At 41.9% G+C, this 11593-nt stretch overlaps 1 pseudogene; it reads right to left on the bottom strand.

The window, feature by feature from the left end:
* Positions 1-7823: 7823 nt before the first annotated feature.
* LOC134325995 (zinc finger protein 239-like) lies at positions 7824-9017 on the bottom strand (annotated as a pseudogene).
* Positions 9018-11593: the final 2576 nt, after the last annotated feature.

Genomic DNA, 11593 nt, shown 5'->3' on the forward strand with positions numbered 1-11593 from the left:
ACTCCAATATGTACTGTGAAATACTGAAGCAGAGCATGATCCCCTCCCTCCGGAAACTGGGTCGCAGGGCAGTGTTCCAGCATGATAATGACCCCAAACACACCTCTAAGACGACCACTGCTTTATTGAAGAGGCTGAGGGTAAAGGTGATGGACTGGCCAAGCATGTCTCCAGACCCAAACCCAATAGAACATCTTTGGGGCATCCTCAAGCGTAAGGTGGAGGAGCGCAAAGTCTCGAATATCCGCCAGCTCCGTGATGTCGTCATGGAGGAGTGGAAAAGCATTCCAGTGGCAACCTGTGAAGCTCTGGTAAACTCCATGCCCAGGAGAGTTAAGGCAGTTCTGGGAAATAATGGTGGCCACACAAAATATTGACACTTCAGGAACTTTCACTAAGGGGTGTACTCACTTTTGTTGCCGGTGGTTTAGACATTAATGGCTGTATATTGAGTTATTTTGAGGGAAGAATAAATTTACACTGTTATATAAGCTGCACACAGACATTGTGTCAAAGTGTCATTTTGTCAGTGTTGTCCCATGAAAAGATATACTTAAATATCTGCAGAAATGTGAGGGGTGCACTTTTGTGATACACTGTATATACATTCAGAGCACAAAAATAATATTGTAAACACATTACAGGATTTGGTGGAATTTTAAATACAAAACAAAAGTATATTATAACCCTGTTACAGATACGTCTCAAAGTAAAGCATTTAGCACCTCGAAATGTCGCTGTTCCTTCTCACAACACTTAAAAGACATTTTGGCTGCAAATGTGTCAGTTTCTTCCTGCAAACGGACAAATTTTTTTGTTTATAAATTCTCCACACATTCTCTATTGGGGACAGGTCAGGACTGCAGACAGGCCAGTCCAGTACCTGTACCCTTGTCCACTGCAGCCATTTTGCATTACAAAATAAAGTCACAGTTCCAATTCTATCCAACTTTCCAGTTGATTATTATTATTATTAAAATTATTAGGATTATTAGGTGGCTCCTGGGTAGCGCTGTCGCCTCACAGTAAAAAGGTCCTGGCTTCGATTCCCTGGTGGAGTAGTCTGGGTCCTTTCTGTGTGGAGTTTGCGTGTTCTCCCCGTGTCCGCGTAACCTAAGTGCTCCTGTTTTCTTCCACAGTCCAAAGATATGCAGTCAGGTTCATTGTAGCTACTAAAGTTCCCCTTGGTTCGACAGTGTTTGTTTATTAGGATTTTAACGTCATGTTTTACACTTTGGTTACATTCATGACAGGAACGGTAGTTACTCATTACACAAGGTTCATCAGTTCACAATAAAGCAATAAGCCACGAGAGACGTGAAGCGGAGTGCCTAAAACTTCTTTCCCCGTGATAAAATCATAGCAGTAAAGCACGGTCTCGAGTGGCTTATTGCTTTTATAAAACGGCGGTCAACATAAAATACAATAAATACAACAGTTTCATTTATAAATGTATTTATTGTGTATAAACTTACAATAAAGCATTCTTCCGTGACGCAAGGTAGTTCGATTAACAGTGTCGCTAGGCAACATGAGGGTGAACATAACATTCACTTTTTCTTTTCAGTGGCGTATTAATATGGAATGATGTGAGGTGGTCATAGGTGTGCGTTTATCGGGGATTTTACAACGGCTTCGAACGCAGCTCAGCCAATCAGATTTTAGTACCGGAACTATCCGTTTTATAAGGTTACATTAAACACAGTGCTGGACAATTTAGTGTCTTCAATTCACCTCACTTGCATGTCTTTGGACTGTGGGAGAAAACCAGAGCAAACTTACGCAGACATAAGGAGAACATGCAAACTCCACACATAAAGGACCCTGACCGCCCCACCTGGGGATTGAACCTAGGACCTTCTTGCTGTGAGACGACAGTGCTACCGCACCACCCCAAGTATACAACCCCAATTCCAATGAAGTTGGGACGTTGTGTAAAACATAAATAAAAACAGAAAACGATGATTTGCGAATTCTTTTCAACTCATATTCAATTAAATACACTACAAAGACAAGCTATTTAATGTTCAAATGGATAAACTTTATTGTGTTTTGCAAATTGTCACTCATTTTGATGCCTGCAAAACGTTCCAAATAAGTTGGGACAGGGGCATGTTTACCACTGTGTTACATCACCTTTCCTTTTAACAACACTCAATAAGCGTTTGGGAATTTCACTTCCCAAACATTGACTTCAATTTGTTAGGGAGCATAAAGATGGGACTCTGGAGCAATGGAAGAAGGTCATGTGGTCTGATGAGTCCAGATTTACCCTGTTCCAGAGTGATGGGTGCATCAGGGTAAGAAGAGAGGCGGCTGAAGTGATGCACCCATCATGCCTAGTGCCTACCGTACAAGCCTGTGGGGGCAGTGCTATGATCTGGGGTTGCTGCAGTTGGTCAGGGTCTAGGTTCAGCAATGTTATGTGCACAAAGAATGAGATCAGCTGACTGCCTGAATATACTGAACCACCAGGTTGTTCCATCAATGGATTTTTTCTTCCCTGATGGCACGGGCATATTCCAAGATGACGATGCCAGGATTCATCTGGCTCAAATTGTGAAAGAGTGCTTCAGGGAGCGTGAGACATCATTTTCACACATGGATTGGCCACCACAGAGTCCAGACCTGAACCCCATTGAGAATGTGCTGGAGAAGACTTTGTGCAGTGGTCCAAATCTCCCATCATCAATACAAGATCTTGGGAAAAAAATTAATGCAACTCTGGACAGAAATAAATGTTGTGATATTGCAGAAGCTTGTGGAAACGATGCCACAGCGAATGTGTGCTGTAATCAAAGCTAAAGGCGGTCCAACCAAATAGAGTGTGTGACCTTTTTTTTTGGCCAGGCAGTGTATATGCACCTTAAAATATTGTCTATATATCCCATATTCTGTCTATATACAGGGTCTGTGTGAAAACCTCGTGATCTCTCTACATAGACACATTTTACATCATCCTACACTCCTGAGAAGTGGGCATGTCTAAATTCCTAGATTCCTTAAAATGCTCCTACTGAGGTGCCTCAATTCTGAGTGATAATCTGACTGAATAACGATGGAGCGTCCGACGCTTCCTCAGCACTGGAGACAATCCCAGCATTCAGTGCGGCTCAACTTTTTTCATAAAAAACTATAAATATGGACGGATGCGGAGCAACCAACAGAGATCTTTTTAAATGTAAATAAATTCTCATTGATTTTTAATTGGTATAAAGGTGCACAAGTGTCATTTATTTGTAAATTCAGGCTCGTCAGGGACAGTTTAACCGTTTGCGGTACACGGAGGGAGACGTTAGCTGGCGTGCTAGCGGGTTGTGTCGCCTCAGCCCGTTGGTTTAAATGGCCTGATATAGTAATAGTAAGCGTCTAAATAATCTGAATTATGAGTTCAATGTCTTATTAGAATCCTCTCTGCTGAGGCAGCTGATTAGGTAGGTAGTGGGCAGAAAGGCAGCTCACTAGGTTTTCAGACAGACACAGAGCGTGGTTTGATCTTATCTGCTGAACATGCATGGGGGAACATGCAATCTCCATACATAAAGGACCTGGTCTGCTCCTGAGAATCAAGCCCGACACCTTCTCGATGACCAACAGGTTCTACAAGAAGAAGAAGAAGAAGAAGAAGAACCTTTATTGTCATTATACTTGCATACAACGAAGTTTAGTTAGACACTCTCCGAAAGATAAAAAGAAGCAAAGTATTTACATAAGCATATGGTTATTTAAAAAGAGGCAAACATATTTACATAAGCATATGGATATTTACACAATAACCAGTACAATCTAAAGTATGGATTTCAAGATAAATAATAAAATAAAATATGGGTGAATATGAATATGTAAAGTGACTGTGCTGTGTGGAGATACCAGTTCAGTTTCAGAAATTTTATGCTTGAGTGAGAGAATGGTTGTAAGAAGATGTGCAAATACGCAATGTTCAAGTTCACAGTCTATGAGGTGTTGGGAGGGGTGATGGAGGCCACAGCTCTTGGAAAAAAGCTGTTTCTCAGTCTGTTCGTGTGTGCACGAATAGCTCTGTACCGCCTCCCAGATGGTAGCAGGGAGAACAGATAGTTCCCAGGGTGTGTTGCATCCTTACTGATGCTGTCGGCCTTGTTCTGTAAACGGCTGTTGTAAACACTGTCCAAGTTGGGGAGATCGGTCCCGATTATACGTTCCGCCGCTCTGACCACCCGATGTAGGTCCTTCCTCTCTAAAGGCTGTGCAGCTGGAGTACCACACAGTCATGCAGTTGGATAGGACGCTCTCGATGGTGCTGCGGTAGAAGTTCACCAGGAGTTTTTGAGGAAGCTGAGCTTGTTTTAGCTTTCTCAGGAAATAGAGTCTTTGATGTGCTCTCATGTTCAGGTACGAGGTGTTCTGTGTCCATGTTAGATTGTTGGATATGTGGACCCCAAGGAATTTCACACTCTCCACACGTTCCACTACTTCTCCAGAGATGTGAAGGGGGTGATGTTCTGACCTCTTTGTTCTCCTGAAGTCCACAATGATCTCCTTTGTCTTGGAGGTGTAAAGTACTAGGTCATTGACTTTGCACCATTCACCCAGACATTTCACCTCGTCCCTGTAGGCACATTCATCACCATCTGTAATTAGGCCAACAATTGTGGTGTCGTCAGCAAATTTAATTATCGTGTTGGAGGTGTGGATTGGGGTGCAGTCGTGCGTGAACAGGGTGAAGAGCATGGGGCTCAGCACGCAGCCCTGCGGGGTACCGTTTTTCAGGATCAGAGTGAAGGAGGTGTGACGTCCTATCCTGACACGTTGTGGTCTGTCCGTGAGAAAGTCCAAAACCCAGGAGCAGATGGAACTGTCCAGGCCCAAGCACCCCAATTTCTTGACCAGTTGGTGAGGAATTACGGTGTTCAACGCAGAGCTAAAGTCCACAAATAACATCCTCACGTACGTGTTAGACTGTTCCAGATGTGACAGTGTGGTGTGAAGTGCCATGGAGACAGCATCTTCAGTGGATCTGTTTGTTCTATATGCAAACTGATGTTGATCCAAATCCGGGGGTATGATGTCTCTGATATGTGAAAGAACCAGTCTCTCAAAGCACTTCATGACTACCGGTGTTAGTGCCACTGGTCGATAGTCATTAAGGCATTTCACTGCAGACTTTTTGGGTACTGGTATGACTGTGGAGGTTTTAAAGCACGTCGGGACGGCAGCTTGTTTTAGCGAGAGGTTAAATATGTTTGTAAAAACCTCAGCTAGTTGGTTGGCACAGACCTTTAGTGTCCTTCCAGAAACTCCATCTGGGCCCGCTGCTTTGTTGGGGTCCACTCTCTGCAGGGTGGTTCTCACCTGATGACACTTTAGAACCAGTGTCTGCTCCTCAACAGGTGGTGTGATGTGAGAGGCAAGTCCGCTGTTTTGCTGATCAAAGCGAGCGAAGAACTGATTTAACACATCAGGTAGACTGGTGTCATTACTGTCCTGCAGGGTGTTGGTCTTGTAGTCCGTCAGTGTTTTAATTTCATTCCACATGCTGCAGGGGTTGTTGTTCTCGAAGTGCTCCTCAATACGCTGTTTGTATCTGCGTTTGGCCTCCTTAATGCCTTTTTTGAGGTTCCTTCGAGCTATTGAATAAGCATGTCTGTCTCCAGTCCTGAATGCTGTATCACGTCTTTTAATCAGAGTCTGTACGTTCCTGTTTAACCATGGCTTCTGATTAGGAAACACTTTTATTGTTCTTGTTGTGAAAGCATTCTCAGTGCAAAAGTTTATGTATCCCATGACTGATGATGCATATTCCTCCAAATCTTCCCCCTGTGCAAACAAATCCCAATCTGTGTTATCAAAACAGTCCTGCAGTATTGAGGTTGTATCCTCACTCCACACCTGTACAGTTTTGATTGTTGGTCGTGTCCTGCAGATCAAAGGTTTGTACACTGGGGTCAGGTTCAAGGTGATGTGGTCCGAAAGTCCGAGGTGTGCAGATGCTTTGGCTTTGTATGCATGTGGAATGTTTATGTACACCTGATCCAGAATGTTTCTTTCTCTCGTGGGAAAATGCACACATTTATGAAGTTTCGGCATGACCGACTTCAGGTCTGCGTGGTTAAAGTCCCCTGCCACAATAACAATTCCGTCTGGATGTTCTGTCAGCTGGTTGTTTACAGCGTCATGAAGCTTGCTCAGCGCTAGCTTAGCATTAGCTTGTGGAGGAATGTATACTGCCGTGATTATAACCGCGGTGAATTCCCTCGGAAGAAAGAACGGTCTGCATCGCAGTGTTAAAAACTCCAGATCCGGTGAGCAGTGTGTCGCTGTGATGTCCGTGTCTGTGCACCAGCTGTTGTGGATGTAGATGCACACACCTCCACCTTTGCGCTTACCGGAGTCCTCTGTTCTATCCGCTCTGTGGACGGAGCGACCGGCTAACTCGATAGCAGCATCGGGAACAAAGCGATTCAGCCAGGTTTCTGTAATGATCATCACACAGTTGTTTTTATCGTGTGAGGTAATCCGGAGCCTGATCTCATCCATCTTGTTGACAAGAGACCTGGAGTTGGTCAGAAGGAGACTCGGAACGGCTGGTCTGTAGGGGTTAGCCTGTAGCCTAGCGCGTAGCCCGGCTCGCTTCCCCCGTTTCTGCTTTCTGTCCCTACGCCGCCTTCGTCGCTTTGCCGGGAGGATAGCTCCATGGGGCTCAGGTGAGCGAAGTATCTCCGGTGGAATGTTTTTTGAATTAAAAGTATACTCCTTGTACTGTTCACTGATGCAGATAAGTTGTGCTCGAGTGTATGAGCAGCTCACTGCTACTGTTACATGTACTGACAAACATAAAACAAGAAAAAAAACGAAAAAACTACAAAGAAAGGGAGAACATCGAGCCGCTGCGTCTGCACGCGCCGCCATCCTAGAGAAGAAGCAACTGGGGTGGGCATTGCTCCCCCTGGATTTTCTCACTGCCCGCCTAAGCAACATAGCCAGAACCAATGCTGCATATCAGTGTGTCAGTGTCACTGGATCATTAAGCTCCACTTGGCTACAACTATTAAGATTCTGGAGTGTATATGTGGGAATTTGTGCACGTCCGGATGTGACAAGGTGTAGTTGTAGTTGGTGATAGATGGTGTAGTGTGAAACCCCCTATCACCGATCAGTCGTGTATATGCAAGATGGCACCGGTGAAGTCGGCTGCCATCACGACTGCTCCAACAACTTGATTTGACAAAGATGCCCAGGTTTTATCTCAAGTTAAGTTGAGGTCAGGGCTCTGTGACACTGGAGTTCCTTTCAATCAACTTTTCTTCCCAATCAACTGTTGCGCTTTGTTTTTAATCGTTGATTTACTACACTTAGGAGAGTCCTGACACTTACAGTACAGGTATGTCCGGGTGGTGTATTTTAGAAAGTAGTGAAACAGCGACATCTAGAGTTTACATTCGGTACCGCTCAGAAATATAAAGAATCATTGCTCTGTTAATAACAGTACTGCTGGGTCCTAGTGCCGTATAGTTCACCTTAAAATAAATGCTAATCACAACAACCGATAAAATAAAAGCATTAGTTTAGCATTACGTGCAAAATGGAGAAAGCTTTAAAAAACACTAATGAGGGGATAAAAAAGCGTGTGAGGAATACATGAGAGAAACAGCATGTCCAAAATGCAGAAAAGGTTTGTTCAGAGCATTTCTTTCTTTAGCTAACTTTGCCAGTTCGTTCAGTCTGCAGTTTTGAGTAGAGACTATCGGCCTCGTCTCAAATGACACCAACTCCCTACTTAGGGCACTACTTAAAATAAACATTGTACTGAACAGTTAGATTAAATATAAATTTTTATTGCTGGGTAACAACTTCACCACCTTAATTCAATTTAAATAATTTAGCAGGAGAAGTAACTCACATCAACATTGCGTAAAGGCTTTCACAAAGCATGAACAAACTGAGACGCACTTCACTGAAAGTGTGCAGACTCTCAAATGGTTTTTATGCTGCCATGTAGCTGGTTGAATAAAGTTAGTGTAGAATTATGTACAAAGATCTAAAGAGAATAGATGAGCTGGCTGAAACAGTGACAAAACACACAGAGAACCACACACACCACTCAGCTGCTGCTGCTGATCCTCTTTCACCTGCATTTAGTACAAAAACACATCGTAGTGATGTAGTTTTTCTATGTGAATACGTTGATGCCGTTTGAGATTATTTTCATAAGCAAAAATCTTTCCACACACTGAGCAGTAATATGGTTTCTCTCCTGTGTGAATACGCTGGTGTTGTTGGAGTTTACTCCATTGAGCAAAACTCTTTCCACACTCTGAGCAGTGATATGGCTTCTCTCCTGTGTGAATACGCTGGTGTATTTTGAGGTTAACATGTTGAGCAAAACTCTTTCCACACTCTGAGCAGTGATACGGTTTCTCTCCTGTGTGAATACGCTGGTGTACTTTAAGGGCACTACTTTGAATAAAACTCTTTCCACACTCTGAGCAGTAATATGGTTTCTCTCCTGTGTGAACATGCTGGTGTTTTTGAAGGTGACCCTGTTGAGCAAAACTTATTCCACACACTGTGCAGTGATACGGCTTCTCTCCTGTGTGAACACGCTGGTGTACTTTAAGGTCACCACTTTGAGTGAAACTCTTTCCACACTCTGAACACTGATATGGCTTCTCTCCTGTGTGAATGCGCTTGTGTTTTTGGAGCGTATTCTGATGAGAAAAAAAGCTTCCACACTAAAAGCAGTGATATGGCTTCTCTCCTGTATGAATGCGCTGGTGTTGTTTGAGATTACTCTGCGTAGTAAAACTCTTCCCACACTCTAAGCAGTGATATGGCTTCTCTCCTGTGTGAATGCGCTGGTGTTTTTGGAGCGTATTCTGTTGAGAATAACTGCTTCCACACTCTAAGCAGTGATATGGTTTCTCTCCTGTGTGAATGCGCTGGTGTTGTTTGAGATGACTCTGCATAGTAAAACTCTTCCCACACTCTAAGCAGTGATATGGCTTCTCTCCTGTGTGAATGCGCTGGTGTTGTTTGAGATGACTCTGCGTAGTAAAACTCTTCCCAAACTCTGAGCAGTGATGAAAGTTCTTCATGTTTATGCTTTGATAATACTGTAGAAACTGTTTCCTTGGAAAGCAACAGAAACAAAGAAACAAGTCGATTAATTAGAATTACTTTTACTACATTAATACCACAATAATATTAAACTCCTATTAAATCACCTAGTAATAAAAACATTAAATTCACTTCACGTCTAAGTGAGAATCTGAATTCAAAGAACATCAGGATAAAATACTTATAAATACTGCAGATATTAATAAGTAAATAACTCTAAATAACTTGATATAAATAAAGATATAAGAGATCTGACTTGCTCAACATCAGTCCTGCACCAAGCAAATCTAATCCAGTTCATGACAGGACTAATAATTAGCTCACAAGTGTAAATCTTTGGTGTGCTGGGAGTAAAAAAGGCTTCATAAATCACCACAATTATGAGCATAAAGCTATTTTAAACTGTCTGAATATATTAACCTGATAATATTAAATAACATAATCAAATAAAAAGAACAACAAATGCAACATAAATGTAAAAGAAACAAACAAGAAAACCCTTTACTTTCCTGTTAGAATCCTGGCAGCCACTTTAACAAAGCTGGTGTCTCCAGCAGGTCGTTTCTAATGAAGAACGTGCAGAAGATCCTTCTTACCAAGTGACTCAGTTACAAGTCTAGAGTTTAGTCCTTAAATAGAGCTGAGGACAAAGACCCAAGACCAGTTAAAAACTCTGCATTGGTCAATCATCAGACAACTAATCATACCTTCTTGTGTGAAGTACTAGCTCATTATCTATGGAACGTGTGCAAATGAAGTAGATGGAGCCACAAAGCATGATGGGTGAAGTCAAACTACATTCTGATGTATAATTTCTGAATACATTTTAGACACGTGACAATATAAAATACCTTTATTATAAAGTTTAAGGGTACCAAAAAACAGGGTTTATAAAACGGATAGTTCCGGTCCTAAAATCTGATTGGCTGAGCCGCGTTCGAAGCCGTTGTAAAATCCCTGATAAACGCACACCTAGGACCACCTCATCATTCCATATTAATACGCCACTGAAAATAAAAAGTTAATGTTATATTCGCCCTCATGTTGCCTAGCAACACTGTTAATCGAACTATTTTGCGTCGCGGAAGAATGCTTTATTGTAAGTTTATACACAATAAATACATTTATGAATTAAACATTGTTGTATTTATTATATTTTATGTTGATCGCCGTTTTATAAAGCAATAAGCCACGAGAGGCCGTGCATTACTGTTATGATTTTAGCACGGGGAAAGAAGTTTTAGGCACTCCGCTTCGCGTCGTGCCAAAAACGTCATCCCCGTGCTAAAATCACAGTAATGCACGGCCTCTCGTGGCTTATTGCTTTATTAGATGTGCATAAAACTTTCAGCATAGACCATGTGATCAGTACCATAAAAAAGGGTTTAGATGCGCATTAAAACCTTTAGTGTAGACCATGTGACTTGTACCGTAAAACAGGGTGTAAATGCACATTAGGTTTTGAGCAAATTTTAGTGCGCATTTAAACCCTGTTTTACAGTATGCTTAAAGTTTTAGTGGGCATCTAAACCGTAGTAATTTTATTTAATAGTAACACTTAAAATACTACAACCCCTGGCAAAAATGATGGAATCACCACTCTTGGAGGGTGTTACAAAACTATCATTTTTCAAAATTCCAACCTTCTGGCATTAAGAAACAAATATAATTGTTGTGGTAGTGGGAAAAATATGGAATCACTCAAATCTGAGGAAAAAATGATGGAATCGCTCTGTAATTTGCAGTTTAAAAACAAAACATCTGCAGCAGATTAAATTTGCTAATTATTCTTCAGTTTAACCTCGGAGAGCTGTTGCACAAAGCAGATTGACGTGAATCATGGCTCCAACACAAGATATGTCAGTGGAAACAGAGGAGAGAATTATAAAACTCCTTCAAGAAGATAAATCATCATGGAATGTTGCAAAAGATGTTGGTTGTTTCCAGTCAGCTGTGTCTAATATCTGGACCAAGTACAAACAAAATGGGAAGGTTGTAAAAGGGAAGCATACTGGTAGACCAAGGCAGGCATCAAAGCATCAAGATAGAAAACTTAAAGCAATATGTCTTGAAAACAGAAAATGCACAACAAAGCAAATGAGAAACAAGTGGGCGGAAATTGGAGTCAATGACTGTGACCGAACTGTAAGAAATCACCTAAAAGAAATGGGATTTACATACAGAAAAGCCAAACAAAAGCCATCATTAACACCTAAACAGCTAAACAAAAGAACAAGGTTAAAGTGGGCTAAAGAAAAGCAATCGTGGACTGTGGGTGACTGGATGAAAGTGATCTTCAGTGATGAATCGTGAATCTGCATTGGGTGAGGTGATGATGCTGTAACTTTTGTTTGGTGTCTGTCCAATGAAATTTATGAAGATAACTGCCTGAAGAAAACATGTAAATGGGCCTGCATGTCAGGTAAATGCACAGGGGAGATGGCAGTCTTCAATACATGCCAATGTCCACATTAAAATTTTTTAATTGAAAGGATGT

This window comes from Trichomycterus rosablanca, chromosome 14 (genome assembly GCF_030014385.1).
Source record: "Trichomycterus rosablanca isolate fTriRos1 chromosome 14, fTriRos1.hap1, whole genome shotgun sequence".
In the NCBI taxonomy this organism is placed as follows: Eukaryota; Metazoa; Chordata; class Actinopteri; order Siluriformes; family Trichomycteridae; genus Trichomycterus; species Trichomycterus rosablanca.